The 20,197-nt window shown below is 36.9% G+C and overlaps 1 long non-coding RNA gene across 8 annotated transcripts in view; it reads left to right on the top strand.

The window, feature by feature from the left end:
* Positions 1-20,197, top strand: part of LOC105486124 (uncharacterized) — a 329,958-nt gene that overhangs the window by 241,408 nt on the left and 68,353 nt on the right. For 7 of the 8 annotated variants that reach the window (XR_011620990.1, XR_011620988.1, XR_011620989.1 and 4 more), the window contains one exon: positions 18,470-18,826. The exons of the other annotated variant lie outside the window; for it this stretch is intronic. This is a non-coding gene — a long non-coding RNA (uncharacterized lncRNA). The remainder of the gene's footprint in view (positions 1-18,469; positions 18,827-20,197) is intronic. 8 annotated transcript variants of the gene reach the window in all.

Raw genomic sequence — 20,197 nt, 5'->3', positions numbered from 1 at the left:
CCAACAATGTTAGGATCCCGCCAATCCTGTTTCTTTGTATGTTTTAATGTTATCAAGAGTGAACACTTACTATGCTTTTTAAATGTCAATAACTGTTCTAAGCATCCTGGATATGCTAACTCATTTAATCCTCATGATGTGCACATGAGACAGCTACTATTATTATCATCTCTATTTTAAGGTCGAGGAAACTAAGTCAATAGAGAGGTTAAGTAATTCACCCAAAGTCACACAGCCGGTGAGAGGCAAAGCTAGCTATGACTACAGAATATGTGCTGTTAACCACCATACCACCATCTGCGCCTTTTTACAGTTGCTAGATAAATCTTTTATGATCGTCTCTTATTATAAGAGGAGTAAAAATTATTGGATTGGACGTATGCTGGATTGTTCATATTGCATAGACAGTGATGGGGAGTTTTCTCCAATTGTGTAAGTCTGTTTTATGTTTTGAATATACAGCTTGCACCACTACAATACCAATTGACATGCTCTCTAATATCACCATGCAGATTCATTCTCATCCTGTCTATAGTGTGAATAACTCATAGCCTCAAGATTAGCGCAATAAAAAAGATTCTTAATAAAACAACATGAGATTCTATTCAAAGACTCGAAGGAAACTGATCTCATGTCCATTAAACTGCTAGTTGGATCTGTTTGAAAAACTTCCAAAGGGTTAGTATATGTGTTTCAGTGCCGTGTAATGAAAATTCAGGACTGGTGGGGGATTTAGTAAAAGTGAAAAGAAAGGAGAAGTTAAAATCTGAAGCAAAGCAGACTTTTCAGAAATAATTTATCGTTCCTCAGTTATACAGAGCCTTCATATGTAGAGAAAGGTTAACCTTAGATAGAGCTTGCCCTGCATATCAGTAATCTTTATTATTGAGACACAACAACTTTATTTCATAATCATTTTCTTCCGGCCAACCAGCTGTGATTACTCAAGGAAGATTAACTAAAACCTGATGGATTTCAGCCCCTATTCAGCAATGCCAGCCAAATACTATAATTACACAGGATGCAGGCTGAGATAATGTCGACCTTGTACTTAGAGATAGTCCTAGATAAGTGGAACGGTCAGATTTGCAGGTCAGGTTTTTCAATCACTGGGGCTGTATCTGTAAAGGGAAAGAGACAGGAAAAGAAGAAGAAAAGCAAGCAAAAATCCTCTCATCATTTTAGCCATCCTGAAAGAAGGCATTTAATAAAGACAAAGACTTCAACAGACAGGAGTGGGTTCACCAGTGCAGATCTTAGAAGCTGTGTGGAAGATGTATAGTTCCTAAAGTAAAATGTCATCTCTGCCCCTCCTGAGTCCATGTGTTATGTGGATGGGACGTGTGTGAGCCTTTCCATTTGGCAGTTTGCACTTCACGCTGCTGATGTTATGAAATTTACATTAAGTTGGAAAAACAGTCTTTGTCATACTTTGTCCTTTTGGAGGAAATGGATTTCCTTAACAAGAGCACCACTTTATTTCCCCTATGAATTCAGATACAGAAAACGTTCCTGAATGGCATTCTACCAAATAGAAAGGCTGCTAAGGAAGGGCTTATTATTTTAAAAATTTTAATGACCCAGAAGCAAAATATTTTTGGTCCTTATATTGTAGACATAAATGCTTAAATTCAGATTTCAAGTGCCAAGACCTCTGAGATATTACTGTTGGAACTTAACCAAAGATGAGGGATGCAGGAGGTATTTGTTAGTGGTTAATGAATAATTCCTTAAATCATTTGGTTATTAACTAGTTCAAAATGCCTCACCTCTAGAGCTTTGTAATTTTATTAAACTACGCAAAAGTTTCCCTGCTTTAATAAACTTTATGTGAAATGTGAAAATATTTTACATATATCAAATGTGCTTTCCTTTTAATGATTTCTGAGATGCTGCATATTCAGACATTTGTGCCTTTGCCCGTGAGCCTTCTTTTTTAAGGGATAGCTTCGTTCCCACTCATTTTCTCCTAGTGAACTCCTATTCATTTTTCAAAGCCTACATCAGGACAGTATGTTTTTGTTATTTTTATTATAATGTTTCTTTTTCTTTATTCTAGTAATTAATTGCCCCTTCCCCTTTGGGTTCATGGTATAATAGTCCTTCCTCCATTATACTGTGTATTAATAATAATAATTATTATTATTACTGTAATAATATTGCTATTATTATTATTATTAGTTAATTGGCCATTTCTCCAGCTAGTGATCTTTAAGGACATTGATGGTGGCTTATTTTTCTTCGATCACTAGCATAAAAGAACCAGGAACATGATAGGCATTTAATAAATATTTTTTTGAAGGCATGAGTACATAAGTAAATAGTGAAGTTATTCTAAAGAAACAGGTTAGTTTTCAGTACAGCTGCTAAATTTTGAATCTTTCAAAATATCAGAGAAGATTGTGTTTTTAATATGTAAGGCCAATTGTAGAGTAAGAAGCTACTGAAAATAACATTGGTCTTAAGAGTATGTTAGAACACTTCCTTATTCTTCATGCATCCATAGAGAAAAGGAAAAGTCTTCTTAACTCTCTAGAAGAATTAAAAAGAGGAGCATTTCTAATTTCTTTCCACCCACTCACTCACTCTCCTTCCACTGACCATTGAAAATGGGGGAAGAGAAAAAAGTATGATTGGCTAAAGTTTTTCTGGATCCTCCCCAAATTTCTTTGGCTCTGCTCTTTACCTTCTGGCAGTCTCAACAGAGGAAACCAGCATCTTTAGATGAATGGGTGCTATGGATTGATTGTGTCCTCTCAAATTACTGTGTTGTGAACTTAATTGCCAATGCAATAGGGTAGGGCCTGATGGGAGGTTTATAGGTGGAAGGGACTAATGCTGCTATAAAAAGGTCTTGAGGGAGTGAGTTCTATCTCTTCAGCTTTTCTGCCATGTGAAGACATAGAGTTTGTCTCTCTCTTGCTCTTCCATCTTCTGCTGTGTTAGGATGCAGCAAGGAAACCCTGATCAGATACTGGAATCTAGATCTTGGACTTTGCAGCCTCTAGAACTGTGAAAATACAGTTCTAGGGGCCTGGTGTGGTGGCTCACAACTGTAACACCAGCACTTTGGGAGGCTGAGGTGGGCGGATGATGAGGTCAGGAGTTTGAGACCACCCTGGCCAACATGGTGAAACCCCTGTCTCTATTAAAAATACAAAAAAATAACTGGGTGTCATGGTGGGCGCCTATAATCCCAGCTACTGGGGAGGCTGAAGCAGGAGAATTGCTTGAACCCAGGAAGCAGAGGTTGCAGTGAGCCAAGAAGAGGCTGTTGCACTCCAGCCTGGGTGACAGAGAGAGACTCTGTCTTAAAAGAAAAAAAAAAAAAAAAAAAAAAGGAAAAGAAAAGACAGTTCTGTTCTTTATAAATTACCCAGTGCATAGTATTCTGCTTTAGTAGCACAAAAGGAACTAAGGCAATCAGTATTTTCAATGTAGGGTATATTATTAGGCCTGCAGAAGAGTGTGGCTTTATCAGTAACCCAAAGCTGTTCATTTTTATTGATAACAAACGTAATATTTGACCTTAATTTATCTGACTCCTATATTCATCTTTACTAAGTTTCCAGTCTCAGGTAGGGGAAAGGAGGTATTAATTATTGTACTCTGCTACCACCAAATAAATCCAAAATAATGTCTCTAGTTGTCCATTCCCAGAATATTGTGGAATTATAAAATTTTAGTGAACTCTTACTATGAATACACTGTAATTAATTCAAATTTAATATTTTAAATTACAGAATTGAGGCAGAGATACCAAATAATCTTATTTACTAAAAATATTATTTCAGAATCCCTTAATTGTCTGCCTTTTCAGAGAATGACATCAGGCACGCAGGGCTTGTAGAGGTCTAAACTGTCATCCAATACAAGAGTTGAATAGAGACCACATTCGAGTTGAAGACATTAAGCCATCTTCTTTCAGCCTGAATCTAGTGATAAGAAGCTCACTAACTCTTGATGCTTCCTGCTTGCTAGTTAGATAACTCCAAAGATTAGAGAGTACGTTATTTTAGTGAGTAATTTTTTTCTTTGTAAATTCTTCTAATTTTACTCTCTGGTGGAACATAAGCAATCTATTTTATATTTTTTCCACTATAAATCTTTATATTGTAATGTTATTTCTTTGAAATCAGGGATCATATATCTTTCATATGCATATCCTCCTTCTCTGCTTAGTATTAATATAAAAAACATCTTTCGAGCACTAGGCACTGTGCCTGGTGTTTGTCATAAAAATGAATAAGATATGATTCCTTTCCTCAGGAAGGATATACAAAAAAAAGGCTATACAAAGTATATATAAAGAAATGCAGACAAGCCGTGGTATAAATTGCTGTAATGAAAGCATGTACAAAATGCTAAAGGAAGCTGAGAAAGAGAGCATCTAATATGGCTTAGGAAAAGAGGTTGACCTAGCCGTGAAGAAATTTTTGGGTGAGTCTTAAAAGATAAATTTTCCTGGCAGAAAAAGAGGGGAAGAATTTTGGAGTCAGTGAGATCAGCATGTCCAAAGGCACAGAGGAAAGACAGTTTGCAGCACACATAGTAAACATCAGTGTTCAAGGTTGCTGAAGTGAGTGAGTGTGTGGAGGGTGGCAGAAGAGCCCAGAAATGAAGGCGCTCAGAGAATGAATGGCTTCCTATAACCTACTAAGGATGTGGATATTGACTTAAGGAAAGAAAAGCCACATTAAGATGTAGAATAGGAAAGTGGCTATGTTACATATATTAGAAAAATCACATAAGCAGTAGTACAATGGAAATGTGATGAAATTAAAAGCAGGAAGATCATTTAGAAAGTTCTTGTTTGCTTGTTTGTTTCTCTTTGGATTTTTGCAGTCGTACAGATGACTGCTGAATAAGGGACAGTGGGAATGCAGATTACAAATAAAAGATGGACATGAAGGGTTTTTAGCATGTAGAGTATATAGGATTTGTGGTTAGATAAAGGTGGGATGAGGGACAGAAGAGATTTAGGAAATAAAAGAAGTTTGTCCAGGTTTGGTTTCTTCGGAGGTGTTCAGGTAAAAGAAAGTTCAGAATAATACAAGCAGTAAAGGCATGAATCTTGGAAGAGAGTTCCAAGACTGATAATATTATAGAATTGGGAAGCTCTAACATATGAGTAGTACTTGAACCATAGAAATGTGCAATGCAAGAAAATGCCATGATCAAGACCCTGGGGAACATTGGCACTTCAGAGCCTATTACAAGAGAAGGCCAGCAAAGTAGACTTAGAAGAATTGCTCAGAGAGGTAAGAGGAAAACCAAGAGAAATTAGGGTTATGGAGGCCAAGAATGAAGAGATTTTTCTGGAAGTAGAGAGAAGTCATCATTGTGAGAGAACATCATTTCATGCCTGTGAAATTCCTTGTGGAAAGATATAGGTAAAATTTAAAGAAAAAAAAGACACCATCTAAAATGTTTAAAATACCAGTCTCATAGATTGATGCAACTTTAAAAGCAATTAATGAAAAGAATAAAAAGATAAAAAGGTCATGTTAAACAAGGACTGATACATTAATGGTGGATTTCTTGATGAAGTCATTATCGATCACCCTTACACAAGAGTGATTTGCGTGAGTTGAAATGGTGAAATAAAAAGCAGAGATGCTGTATTACAGACAGTGGCTGAGCTAGAAGATATTATATCAATGAATATATAAAGACTATAAAAAGAATTGAGCTTCTTAGGGTCCTTTACTTGTCTATTTTATTTATTATTTTGCTTTTTCTCCTTTTGAAAAAAATTACGCCAAGCAGACTAATACCATACTACATATTAAGATAGGAATATTTGAATTAAACACCCACAGTAGATTTATGGATATGTTTTCAAAATCTCTTTTCACTGATTCTGGGGAACCAAGTAAAATTTGCCAGTCTCAGTCATAATAGAGTCAATGTGACCAACCTTGTTCACTGCCTATGGGAGGATGTATGAACACCATTATCATTTCCAATCTTTCCCCATGGTTTGCCTGAGCAGCCATCACTCATACCTTAAAGGCTTCCAAGATTTGCTACATATTTATATACCTTTCTTGAATATAAAATCCATAATATAAAGTGTGTTATTGAACTGAAAGTTCCCAAATGCCTGTGAAATTTCTTGTGGAAAGTATAGGTAAAACTTAAAGAAGGAAATAAAAAAGACACTCTCTAAAAAGTTTAAAATACCAGTCTAACAGATTGATGCAACTTTAAAAAAATTAATGAAAAGAATAAAAAGATTAAGTGAAAAATGTCTATTCTGTACTTTATAGAATTATTAGGAAGTCCCTATTAATGGCTTAATAATAGTAACAGAAATTTCTGGAAATTAATTGTGTTGGGAGAAAATAGATTTTTTTTCAAATCCCTAAGTAATGCCCAATTTAATGCTCAATTTTTTATTTTGGGCTTTGTCAGTTGGAAAAGAAAGAAGTTAAATTTCCTGGAAATTATATTTGATAATAGCACAGTAATTTAATTATCTTGTCATTGTGCAGACTGATATTCAAGAAAATGATGTGTCATGTTAGATGTTTTGCTGACTTACTCTACAACTCAATTACAGCAGTATTTAAGGGCAAAGAGAAAATGGCTAGAAGTTACATTAATTTCATTGCAACTTTGACTTGTAGTTATTTTCCGTCTGATTTGGTAGGAGTTGGCTGAAGCTATTTCATGGAAATGATCCTTATTTTTCTTTTTTAACCCTATGACCTCTTCTTGAAAATAAATCCCTTCATTGACAGGCTCATTCAGAGTTGGTCTCAAATATTTTCCCCATCTCCCAGGTCTTCAATTGGAAACCTGCCTGAATGGCCCTAGGGAATAACAAGCTTCTAACTGCATTACATGATCACTTTTTTTGAAATATATTTTGGTATCCATAGTTTTGATCTTCTATTAAGCAGTTGATTTTGCCATTAAGTTACGTGTCTGTTATGAGTAGATGCTATTTCACTTGGTAGAAAATCCCCAAAGCAGGGCTTCAACAGGACAGACATTCATTTCTCTGTTATAGAAATGAAATCTGAGGGTACTTATTTCAGGTGCGGATGGCACTGTGTGGTGTCAGAGACTGAGGCTCCTTTGGTCTGGCTGCTCCCCCACCCTCAGCACATAATTTCTATCCCACGTTTCAAGAAAGCTCTTCTTGCTGTTGCCCCTTTGTCAGCATTCCAGCCAGCAAAGGGTAGGAAGGGTGGAGAAAAGGCAGGCCTCTCTCACTAAGGATGTTTCTAGAAAATGGCACACAATGTTTACATTTACATTCTATCAGCTAAAACTTAAGCACAGGCCCACACTGGCAGAAATGGAGTCCGGGAAGTGTAGTCTTGACTCCAGGTGGCCACCTACCCAGCTAAACCTGAGAGTTCTATAACTAAGGAAAGAGGGGAGACTGGATCCTGGAGAAAAAACAGTTATCTCTGCCACAGTTTTCTTCTCCCTGCTCAGCCTGTCACGTCATCCCTGCCATTAAATCTCAGTTTGTGGTCTTCCTATTCAACTAGAGCTTTTTTGGATATTAGCCACTCTTTTTCTTTGGCTTTTGGAAAAATGATTTCTTTGCTCTTCTCTTTATATACTGTACTTGTATTTGTGTTCATCATGTTTTTTCTCATCTATTAAATAGTATTCCTTAAGGAAAAAAGTCTTATGTATTCCAAGCCTAGTTGCACAGTTACGCACCCTGAGGAAATTCGGTAATACCATGAGTAAAAGTCAGAGGTACATTATTTAGAGATATAAATAAATATTAGTACTGTTCTTGCCAGAACAAGTTTTCTTTAGAAATATCATAAAATTGGGCTGAGTGTGGTGGCTCATGCCTGTAATCCCAGCACTTTGGGAGGCCGAGGCAGGTGGATCACCTGAGGTCAGGAGTTCGAGACAAGCCTGATCAATATGGTGAAGCCCCGTCTCTACTAAAAACACAAAAAATTAGCCAGGTGTAATGGTGGGCACCTGTAATCCCAGCTAGTTGGTAGGCTGAGGCAGGAGGATTGCTTAACCTGGGAGGTGGAGTTTGCAGTGAGCCGAGATCATGCCTGAGTGACAGAAGGAGACTCCATCTCAACAACAACAACAACAACAACAAAAAAAAAAAAAAAAAAAAAGGAAAAGAAATATCGTAACATCTATTATGTCTTCCTAGGAAGCTGCTCTGCTCCATTCTAAGTCTTTTGTTTGATGTACTTCTGAGCTCTGCTCTCTGTCAGAGGCACTGTGGTTTTCCATGCATGAGGGACGTCTGAATAGGTGTGTCTTGTAGCCTGGAAGGTGAGATCCAAGAGACAATGTCCTCAGATATAAACTGGGAGAATCCCTGAAAATATCCATTTTCCACAGCAACAATGAAACCAACACTCTATGACTGAACAGTTCTTTATTCTCTCAAAGTACTAGGAAGAGATGTGAGAAAGAGAATAAATACAAATGAATTGGTACATACTTACTGATTGAGATTTTTCTAAATCAAGCTATGACTGTTTTATGGACAGGTTAAAAGCCAATGTGGGGTAAACCAGCTTAATAATAATAATAAAACAGCCACTAGAGTTTCAAGATAAAATACATGACAGCCAGTTAAATTTGGAGTTAAACAGTGAATTTTTTTTATTATATACATGCCCTATGCAATATTTGGGATATATTTACACTCAAAAAGTTTCTATTTTTCTAAAATTCCAATGTAACTATGTTTCGTGTATTTTTATTTGCTAAATGTGATTAATGTTTTACTCTATCCATGGCACTTTGTAAGACTCTTTTCTCAAAAGGTGGAGAGTATTTCTCTACTCTGCTGAATTGGGGATGGCCTTAGACTTTCTTTGGCCAATAAAACATGGCCCAAGAAACACTGCAAATTGGGCAAATTGGGGTACCCAGGGTTAGGTTGCACTAGTAGACCCCCCCAGATGAATGAAGTTTCTCAGGTGACCCTGGATAAGCCTGCAGATGGACCACTCAGCCAAACCACAGAATCCTGTGAAAGTGCATAGCTATAGTTTTAATCTATTGTATTTGGGGTAGCTTGCTAGGCAGCAATAGATATTTGATATAATTCTGATTAGAATGAGTATTTTTGAGCCATTTGAAATGAGGAATTTATAATATTTATTATAATACTTAGGACAGTGACCTAATGTTTCTAGAAGAATGGCTAGATACAGAATGACTCTTCCAACACATAATGTATAAATAAGCCTAGATAAAATATTTAAAAATACCATTTTATGAAAGAAACATGTCTGTATTAGCACAAAAAGAAAAATACGAGAAAACAAGAATAAAGTGAAAAAACTAAAAACAACCAGGAGGCACTAGAGCACTGAGGCTAGAACAGATAAGATGGAGCAAGGGCTGAAAATAGCCAAGACACTCATAAAAAATGACACATTTTATTTTTTTCTTCTCATGCCTGCTCTCACCATTTATGAAGTACAGGTGAAAATTCACAAACCATGTATCTAAATACTTAAAAATTGTACCTGAAGCAAGCCCACAGCTTGGTCATGAATCCCACCAAGGGCCCCACAGCACATTCCCCAGGGATGGCCTTAGAAACTCAGAGGCTAAAGGACCAAATCCTTGCCCAAGCCAACCCTTCAATCTGGTCTATCAAGTTGGTCTTCTGGGGTCAGGCAGGGCAGAAGCTGAGCCCAGGATTCCTGAATCCTGGCAGTGAATGGACCAGGTCAAAACCAGGCTGGAAACTGAGTAGGGCAAGCTCCCAGCTTCATCCTTCCCAGGCTGTTATATAAATGCCCCATGAATCCAGACATCATTCTGAGGCTGAGGAGGGAGGGATAGGCCATCTTAGACAGCAATGGAATTGAACATGGATCACTGAACTGACTGAATATAAATCCTAAATTAACTGAGCACAGACTCAGCATATATCTGGTATCAAACTGGAAGTGACTGAGTTGCTTTGAGGTGACAAGAGTAATTATTTTCTGCTTTATGGTGTTAATAAAACAAGTTAAGGCTGGGCGCGGTGGCTCACACCTGTAATCCCAGCACTTCTGAGGCCGAGGCGGGCGGATCACAAGGTCAAGAGATTGAGACCATCCTGGCCAACATGGTGAAACGTCATCTCTACTAAAAAATAAAAAAATTAGCTGGGTATGGTGGCACGCGCCTGTAGTCCCAGCTACTTGGGTTGAGGCAGGAGAATCGCTTGAACCTGGGATGCGAAGGTTGCAGTAAGCCGAGATCATGCCACTGCACTCCAGCCTGGTGACAGCGTGAGACTCCATCTCAAAAAAAAAAAAAAAAAAAAAAAAAAAAAAAAAAGTTAAATAAATCAGTTAATATAGTGAGTTAGTTAAATGAATGAATGGAAGGAATTATCACAGTGCCTTATCCATAGTAAATACTCAGAGATATTATTATTGCCATTGGTGAAAATCTGGACTCTAAAAAAAAACTGAGCTCAATATATGAAATGAAAGACTGCCATTTAGATCTATTTCAGTCATATTATATAAAGTAAACTCACTACAGTTATGAAAAAGGTATATAATGATAATGACTGAGGAATGATACCTCATGCTTGAAATCAAAATAACCAATATTTCTACTATTAAACCCAATATTGGTGGTTTAATTTCAAGGTAACATCATCCATCATATGTAATTCATTCTGTTAGTTTCAATTGTATTATTTTTGCAATTTTTGAATTCATACATTTGCTATGATTTTGTAGTTTTCAAGCTGTATTCTCTGATTTAGTTTTTTTCTATATTTAAGAAGTATCATTAAATAGTTAACACTAGTGGTCCTTAAAACATGTTCTCCAACAAGGATGATTCCTTGCAATTCAAGCATTCAACAAATACATAGTTTATTAAGCAGTGTATTATGTAGTGAATACACAGAGGTGAATTAAATAGACGTAGGCCTTTTTTCTTATGAGGCACAGAATTTATGAACAAGATGACAATAGACAAAAATGTTGAACCTAGAAAGAAGTAAGAGAAAAGTAATAAAATCAATAGGATAGTACAGTACAATTTTATGAGAGGTTTTAAAGTTCCAAAAATAAATTAATGAATGATAAGCAAAAGTCAGAATTTTTCTTTCACATTTGTCTTTAGCTCACCTGAATTTTTACTTTTTATGATGAGAAGAAGAGATGCAGTGTCATTTTTTTCGTCCCATAGGAATACATTGTTATCTCAGGACCATTTTTAATGAGTTCTTGGTCAAATAAAAAGTTTTGTAAATATCTGGATCTGGATTGTGGGTTTAGTTCCATCATTTCAGCAATACCATATTGATTTAAATGCTGTTTATCATATGGTTTATAATAAGACTCAATATCTGGTAAGGCCAATAGCTCCCTGGATTCTGGACAAGAGGAACCCTTACCTTAGTCCATGCTTTAGCTGACCCACAGAAGTATTTTGTTTGGATTTGTTTGCATCTTGGTGTTTATATTTTTTTAGCAATCAATTGAGCAAAAGAGAATTATGAGAAGGATTCATGACAACTAAAGCCCCTAAGGCTAGAGGATAAAGGGGCTGAAAGCCACGTACATACACGAGAAAAGGAGAAAAATCAGTTTAGTCCTTGATATGGTTTGGATTTGTGTCCCTGCCAAAATCTTATGTTTAATTGGAGGAGGGCCTTGGTGGGAGGTGATTGGATCATGGGAGTGGACTTCTCCATTGTGGTTCTCATGATAGTGAGTGAGTTCTCATGTGATCTAGTTGTTTGAAAGTGTGTGATACTTCCCTCTTTGTTCTCTCTCTTTCCTGCTCTGCCTTGATAAAACATGCTTGCTTCCCCTTCACCTTCCATCATGATTGTAAGTTTCCTGAGGCCTCTCAGTCATGCATTCTGTTAAAACTATGCAACTGTGAGTCAACTAAATCTCTTTTCTTCATAAATTACCCAGTATTAGATAGTTCTTTATGGTAGTGTGAGAAAAGACTAATATTGAAAATTGGTACCGGAAGTGGGGCACTGCTATAAAGATACCTGAAAATGTGGAAGTGACTTTGAAACTGGGTAACAAGGAGAGATTGGAACAGTTTAGAGAGCTCAGAAGAAAGGAAGATGTGGGAAAGTTTGGAACTTCCTAGAAACTTGTTGCATGGTTTTGACCAAAATGCTGATAGTGATAAGGACAATGAAGTCCCAGCTGAGGTGGTCTCAGATGGAGATGAGGAAGTTATTGGGAACTGGAGTAAAGGTCACTCTTGCTATGCTTTAGCAAAGAGACTGGTGGCATTTTGCCCCTGCCATAGGCTTCCGTGAAACTTTAACTTGAAAGAGATGACCTAGGGTATCTGGCAGAAGAAATTTCTAAGCCCCAAAGTATGCAAGATGTGACCTGGCTGTTTTTAAAAGCGCATATTTATACATGTAAATAAAGAAATGGTCTAAAATTGGAACTCATATTTAAAAGAAAAGCAGAGTATGAAAGTTTGGAAAATTTGCAGCCTGGCTATATGGTAGAAAAGAAGAACCCATTTTCTGGTGAGAAATTCAAGTTGGCTGTAGAAATTTGCATAAGTAAAAAAGAGCTGAATGTTAATAGCCAAGGCAATGGAGAAAATGTCTCCAGGGCATTTCAGAGACTTTCATGGAAGCCCCTCCCATCACAGGCCTGGAGGCCCAGGAAGAAACAATGGTTTCCTGGGCCAGGCCCAGGGCCCAGCTGCTCTGTGCAGCCTTAGGACATGATGCTCTGCATTCTGGCTGCTCCAGCTCCAGTCATAGCTAAAAGGGGCCAAGGTACAGCTCGGGTCATGGCTTCAGAGTGTGGAAGCCCCAAGCCTTGGTGGATTTCACTTGGTATTGGGCTTGTAGATATGCAGAAGGCAAGAGTTGAGATTTGGGAACGTACACTGAGATATCAGAGGATCTGTGGAAATGCCTGGATGTTCAGGCAGATGTCTGCTGCAGGGGTGCAGACCTCACAGAGAACTTCTGCTAGGGCAGTGCAGAGTGGAGATGTGGGGTTGAAGTTCCCACACAGAGTCCCCATTGGGGCACTGCCTAGTGGAGCTTTGAGAAGAGGGCCACCATCCTCCAGATCCCAGAATGGTAGATCCAACAACAGCTTGCACTCTGTGTCTGGAAAAGCTGCAGACACTCAATGCCAACCCGTGAAAGCAGCTGGGGGTGCTATACTCTACAAAGCCAAAGGGGTGGAGCTGCCCAAGGCCTTGGGAGCCCTCTTCTTGCATCAGCATGCCCTAGATGTGAGACATGAAGTCAAAGGAGATTATTTTGGAGCTTTAAGATTTAATGACTGTACTGCTGAATTTCAGACTTGCATGGGGCATGTACCCCTTTGTTTTGGCTAATTTCTGCATTTTGGAATGACAGCATTTACCCAATGCCTGTACCCCCATTGTATGTTGGAAGTAACTAACTTGTTTTTGATTATACAGGCTCATAAACAGAAGGGACTTACTTTGTCTTAGATGAGACTTTGGACTGTGTGCTTTTGAGTTAATGCTGAAATGAGTTAAGACTGGGTGACTGTTAAGAAGGGATAATTGTATTTTGCAATGTGTGAAGGACCTGAGATTTGGGAGGGACCAGGGATAGAATAATATGGTTTGGATTTATGTTTCCACCCAAATCTCACATCAAATTGGAGGAGCCTGGTGGGAGGTGATTGGATTATGGGGGCGGGTTTCCTCCACACTGTTCTCTTGATAGTGAGAGAGTTCTCATGAGATCTGATGGTTTAAAAGTGTATGGTACTTCCCCTTTTACTCTCTCATATGGAAAGATGTGCTTTGCTTATCCTCTGCATGTTGCTGTGATTGTCAGTTTTCTGAGGCTTCTCCAGCCATGAGGAACTTGAGTCAATTAAACCTTTTTTCTTCATAAACTATTTAGTCTCAGATAGTTCTTTGTAGCAGCATGAGACAAATACAATCCTAAAACCCACAACAAAGTTTTACTTTGTATTTAAAGTTGAATGCTCTAAATGAGTCAAAATAGTGTCCAAGAAGACTGGGTGCCCCAACTAAATGTACTTGTTCCTTCCCATTTGCTTGGGAAGTAATTTTGGGAAGCATTGGAACTTCCTGTAAGGATTCAAGTTAGACTTCAGAAAGAAATCTGTTCACCTTGTGGGACACAGTAAAAGACTCTGATCATTTCTCTGAGATTTGACCTCTAGAATTTTGTTCTAAAATGTATCTACCACTTTTTATAATCAGATATGGTAAGACACACGGACACAGAAGCGAAGAAGTTTATATTCCCAGTTTGCTAGAAACAGGAGGCAGGGCATGCCACACAGGCCCATGTGGGGAAACCCCAGGGTCGTTTAAGCGGCAAAGAGAGTGAGGGGAAAGCATGGGCAAGAGTCTTTATTGTGGTTTTCTTGGGAAGGAATTGGCAGGCTAGGAGAGCAGCTGAGCAGCTTTGGGATTGGCTGGTTTGAATAATCTCAGCAAACTTCAGGGTGTAAGAACTGCCCCTGCTTTCCTAGAAACTGGCCCTGAAGGGATATTAGGGCAGGGAAATAGAGAGCTTGTCAGAGGAGGTAGTAGGGCATATGGACCATGGGTTGGTTGGTTCACATATGAAAGGCATGGCCTCAGGACAGTAATTAGCTTTGTTTAGGAATTAGCTAGCCCTGGACAGGGAAGTCTCTCCAGGATCAGTAAGATCCAAACTTCAGAGCATTATAAAATACAGACAATTAAAAAAAACAGAACCACTATAATACAAATCTGTACATCACTTTTTTCTCTCGACAAAACCTGACTCTTAGATTAAAATCATATGTTTCATAGTTCTTGCACCTAAAGTGAGCATCAACAGACGATCTTGAAAGTTTGAAACCAAACAAACAATTGTTCTTTTCTTGGATGAGTCTGGCCCTCCCCATGAAGCATGCCTCCACCTCAGCTGGGGGAGAACTATAAGAATGATTGTGAATGACAAATACAATGGATAGTTTTTCAAAATACTATTCCATAATCAAGTAGTTTTAAACCATTGATTAAAGTAACAGCTAATGACGAGTTATTCATTGCATGTTTATGCCTTTATTTTTTGCTACTAAAGTTCAAGTTAATATGCATGAAGATTGAATCCATGCAAGTAATTCACCAGCATAATGACTATCATATTAAATGCATGTTTAATATGGTATAGATAATTTTGTCTTTGGCATACTTATAATTCCATCTACCTCTAGGAAACTGATCATTGAGAAATATTACTATAAATTTGGTGATACAACAGAAGATATTAACGGTCATGATCAGATTCACTTTTTAGAACTATAATCTTACAGCAGAAGTCTGAAAAGTACACTTAATGGGCCAATCTGGCATGACATCCATTTTCGTAGATAAAGTTTTATTGGAGTACAGTCATGCCAATTTAATTTATGTATTATGTATCTCAGTTTTCATACTACATCAGTAGAATTGAGTAGTTGAAATAGAGACCTCTTACATGAAGAGCTTAAAATACTCTCTAGACCGTTATGAAAGAAGTTGGCTGACTCCTGCGCTAGAAGATAGACTGAAATGAAGGTGAAAATATTTGAAAATAAAATACAATGAAAATGAATAAAAAAGTTATTGTTGTGGTAAGACAAATGATAAATTGAGCTAAGGAAGTAGCAACAGGAAGAGAGAGAGATCAGATGATATAGAATTTGGTGACTGACTGGATAGATCATGAAGGCAAGGAAAAGACCAAGGTGAGTCTGATGACAGGGTGGAAGTTGGTGCCATTAACTGAGGTAAGAACCACATGATAAACAGTAAATGAGTGTGGGTGGTATATATGCATGACTGTATTGTAAAATAAGCATTGGGTGGTGGCTATGTATAAGAGTAGAATGAAACTCATGAAGATTTGGAATAACCATCCTATGTCCAAGTGAGACCTTTGAAAACATGTTTATCTCATTTGGACATAGAATCATGCATTTAAAGCCCAAGTGATTGACCAAGACTCTACTTGAATAGGATATCAATTAGCTCATAATATAAGGCTATTGAATTTGGCTTTTCTTTATCGTTGTATTTAAGTATTTTTTCCTCTTTTTCAAAAACATTTTTAAAATATCAAGGATAAAGAGTAATTCCAGCATTTCTAATAAAAGTAGAGGCAATTTTTTTTTTCCTATTCAGTGATGTAAACTTCCAAAAAAAAAAAAAAAAAAAAAGAATCTGGAAGAAAAAAAGCAAATTAAATACAGGGAGTAAGTAGAAGAGAGGAAATAAATATGAAGGCAGAACTCAAACAGTAACAAAGAACAAATAGAGAAATCAAATAAACTAAAAGTTTGTTCTTGAAAATTTACAAAAGCATAACTAGACTGGTGAAAAAAAGAGAACATAATTTGCAATAATTTGAGCATATTAAAATATTAAAGGAGAAAATTTCTGTTTGGGGTGATGAAAACACTTTAGAAATAGGTGTTGGTGATGTTGTACAACATTGTAAATGTAGTTTATGCCACTGAGTTGTATACATAAAAAGATTAAAAAGTAAATTTTATGTTATTTGTATTTCACCACAATAAAAAGGATTTTTAAAAAGGAGAAAATATAATTGAATTACTTTTAGTTAAGTTTAAGTAATGGGCATTAGAGCCATAACTTGGATTTCTGAATGTAATAAAATTTTAAATGAAAAATAATAATTAGATCTTGTTATTGCATTTCCATTTGGCATGTGCTCCTTTTTCAGTGCTAGTGTAGCATTATAGAGTTCCATGGAGACACTCATCATACAAGTGTTAAAGAATAGAAGAAAACATATAAATGCTACATCTGCCTTTCTTTGTCAGACTCCTTCCCCCGTGGTCTGGCTGTTCAGAACTGCCCCAAGCTGACTTGTTAAGCAGGTCCCTCTCATTTCATAATAGGGACATTGCTATAAAATGACTAATGATTCATGTCTTCTTCTCTTCAGACTTAGAGTCTACAGTTTTGCACATTTTGATTATTTGATATATTTACCCATCCACCTATGAATATGAAGAAAATGTTTTTATATTCCTTTACTACCAATGGAATCAATTAAGGTCACTAAATCCATTTCTTTATCTGTGATTAAAAGAGGTAGGCATTTAGAAGGAGCTAGGAAGGGAATTCTCTCACACCAGTGTCCCTCCTAGGAAATCATCAAAATGACGAATATCTGGCCCTGAAAGCTGACATCGTAATCACCTGTTATGGTTACTTTTTCTGTCTGACAAACTATCCCTAATTTAGCAATGTAAGAAAACAATCATTTTATCATGCTCATGGATTCTGTGGCTCAGAAATTTGGAAGGCGCAGCATTGAAGGCTTGCCTCTCCTCTATAACGTCTGAGTTCTCAGGCCAGGAAGATTCAAAGGGTAGGGTTACCTTGAGGACTAGAGACTAGAATCATCTGAAGGCTCATTCATTCAAATATCTGGTTCCTGGGCAAGGAGAACTAAAAAACCAAGACTGCCAAAAGCAATGCCTACGTTTGGTCTTGCCATGTGGCTTGGCCTGATAGCCTGGCAACCTCTGAGTACATGGTGGCTCAGGACTCCTAGTACCAGTGCTCCAACTGACAAGTTAGAAGCTTCACTGCTCTTTCTTACCTAGTCTTGGAATTCATGCAGCTTCGCTTGGTTGCAAATGAGTCATAAGTCCACCCGTATTAAAGGAGGGGATTCACAGAACACCACTTTTTGATGAAGGTAGAGAGCATGTCATAAATGAGAACGTGAGATAAGACATATTTTTGCTACCATTTTGGAAAATTTAGCCTGCCATACTATATGATTTCTAGTTATCTTCCTATTCAGTTATTCACTTTCCATAATTCAGTATGACTAAAACTACTTGAAATAGAATTTGAGCATTCAACCTTCTTCTACTTTCATCTTCATTTCACCCTGGCCTCTGTTGCTTTAGTATTCTATGGTTGTAAGGCTAAGCACTAAGCAGAAGATAAACTTTTATAATGTATAACATTTTGTTTTTTGTGGGTGTGTTTATTTTTCATGGCTTTCCAGTTCTGAAGAAGGAAATGTACTGTTATGACTATAAAGATGTCCTGCTGAATGTCCTCCTGCTTGGGAAAGTAAAACTCAATGTAGAAAAAGTATCGCTAATCAAATCTACAAGTAAGATTTACTTTGATGAGGAATTTGATGCTCAAGAAATATTTTCTGCCTTTTATTGTAAATTTATAATCCTGAATTAGATTTCAATGAAAAGAGGAGCCATATTAAGCCACTCTTTAAAAATAAATCATGTATTGTTATGATTTTATTTCAAGATGTGAATTTCAGTTGTAAATTAATTCATTCTGCCAATGTTTGTTGTGTACCACTTCCCTTTCAGACACTATGCTAAATAGGGGTCTGCAATGGTGAATGGAACCCAACGTTCTCTAATGCAGCTTCTAGTCTAGCTGACAGGAGGGTTGGGGATGGGTAATGAGAATCATCACATGAGTAAACACGTAAGTTAATATTCTATTCCAGATTGTGGTCAGTAAAGTGAAAGGATAGGATAGAGTCCAACCGGAGAGAAGAAAAAGGAAAGCTCATTTGGATTTGGTAAGTCAGGGAAAAAATATTTGAGAAACTGATGCTTAGCTAATACTTGATGGTGATAAATCACAACAAGTTAGACGAATTTAGTGTGAAAATTTGTTTAGGTAGAGGGAAGAACTTTCTCAGAGGCCCAAAGTCAGGTAATACACTGTATTATTTTATTTTATTTCAGGAGCTATAAACCAAGAAAAAATTGATGAATATTAAGTAGAAGAGTGAGAGGGTCATCTTTGCATTTAAAAAAGATCACTTGCTGTTGCTGTATGGAAAATGAATTGGAGCAGGGTAAGATTGGAGCTGGTTCTTGCTAATGTTTGTGAAGATGGAAAATAACTAGGGAAATAATTTGCTAAGAAGAAGAAATAAAAGACCTTCCAAAATTTAATAATTATTACATAGAATTGGTAATGTACTCCTCATTACTATACTCACCCCATAATTATTACTATGCTCAACCCATAATCTCACCTGAGTGGTACAAAGGGTACTAAGGGTCTATACTCATACAATATCACAAGTAGAAATTTTCCCATGCAGCCACTTGCATGCCTCTTGAGCTCTTCTCTTTTGCCTCTGCAAGTAACTTTTTCTAGAGAAAGCCCTCCTCTCTTTAATTATCTGTTGAAATCTTAACCATCTTTCAAGTCCCAATTTAAGTGTTCCCTCCTCCAAAAAGGTTGACTTTTGCTAACCAAATATTTTCTCTTTCTTTACTTTAGCTCTATTGCACTTAATTTTAAATGTTTCTTATGCCATTTTTCTGTTGAGTGCAGGCCTAAATTTACTTGTGTAATGCACCATTCCAGATTCCATTCACCATTGTAGACCCAGGGCTTGGCTGTGTCTGAAGGAGAGGTGGTGCACAACAAACACTGGTGAAATGAATTAATTTCCAACTGAAATTCCAGTCCTGAAACATAATCATCAAAGTGCATGGATGGCTTATTTTAACTCCTTTTTTTCATAAGCCATTCGTCTACAATCAACTCTCCAGTGTGTATCTTCAATGGTGTCTTGATAAGTATTTATTAAACTACATTTAACTTTCAATTTACATGATATTTTAAATTTATTTTGAAAGCGGTTATCTAGGATTTACTCATTTATTTGGATAATATGCACTCTTACTGCCATTCTGAAAGAAAATTTGCATAGATAAAACTGTGTTAAAATAGCACAAACCCGTGAAACAAAAGCATTTAAACATTATTTTCCATCCTTAGATATAATCTAGTAAAGTATCAGTTAAATTGGTGTCCGTTTGTGAATTTATGATTTTATCACTCTTAATGCCTTTAAACCTGTTTTTATTAAAGTAAGCAGTTCAACCGAGTCATTAGGAGGGATTATATGCAAATGTAGTTATGTAGTGTTGTGTAATGTTACTTGATGTTTAGGATGAAATCAATACTCTTAATCTAAGAAATTAAAAAAGAATGAACAGTCAATTGTACAATAGAAACAATATAAAATATGTTGTATTTAAAGTAAAATAAATTTTTTAATTCAGGAAGTTGTGATCAAATACTTGCTACAAGCATTTCATATTAGTTCATAAGGAGTTACAGCTAAGTGACACATCAATAGAAAAACCTTTTTGATTTGTTCAGTCTAATCTAAGCGCTACAAAACTTCCCACAAAAAACTGCCCTGAAG

The sequence above is a fragment of the Macaca nemestrina genome, chromosome 3 (assembly GCF_043159975.1).
Source record: "Macaca nemestrina isolate mMacNem1 chromosome 3, mMacNem.hap1, whole genome shotgun sequence".
Classification (NCBI taxonomy): Eukaryota; Metazoa; Chordata; class Mammalia; order Primates; family Cercopithecidae; genus Macaca; species Macaca nemestrina.
The sequence above is the reverse complement of the archived record's forward strand: the minus strand, read 5'-3'. Positions and strand labels throughout refer to the sequence as shown.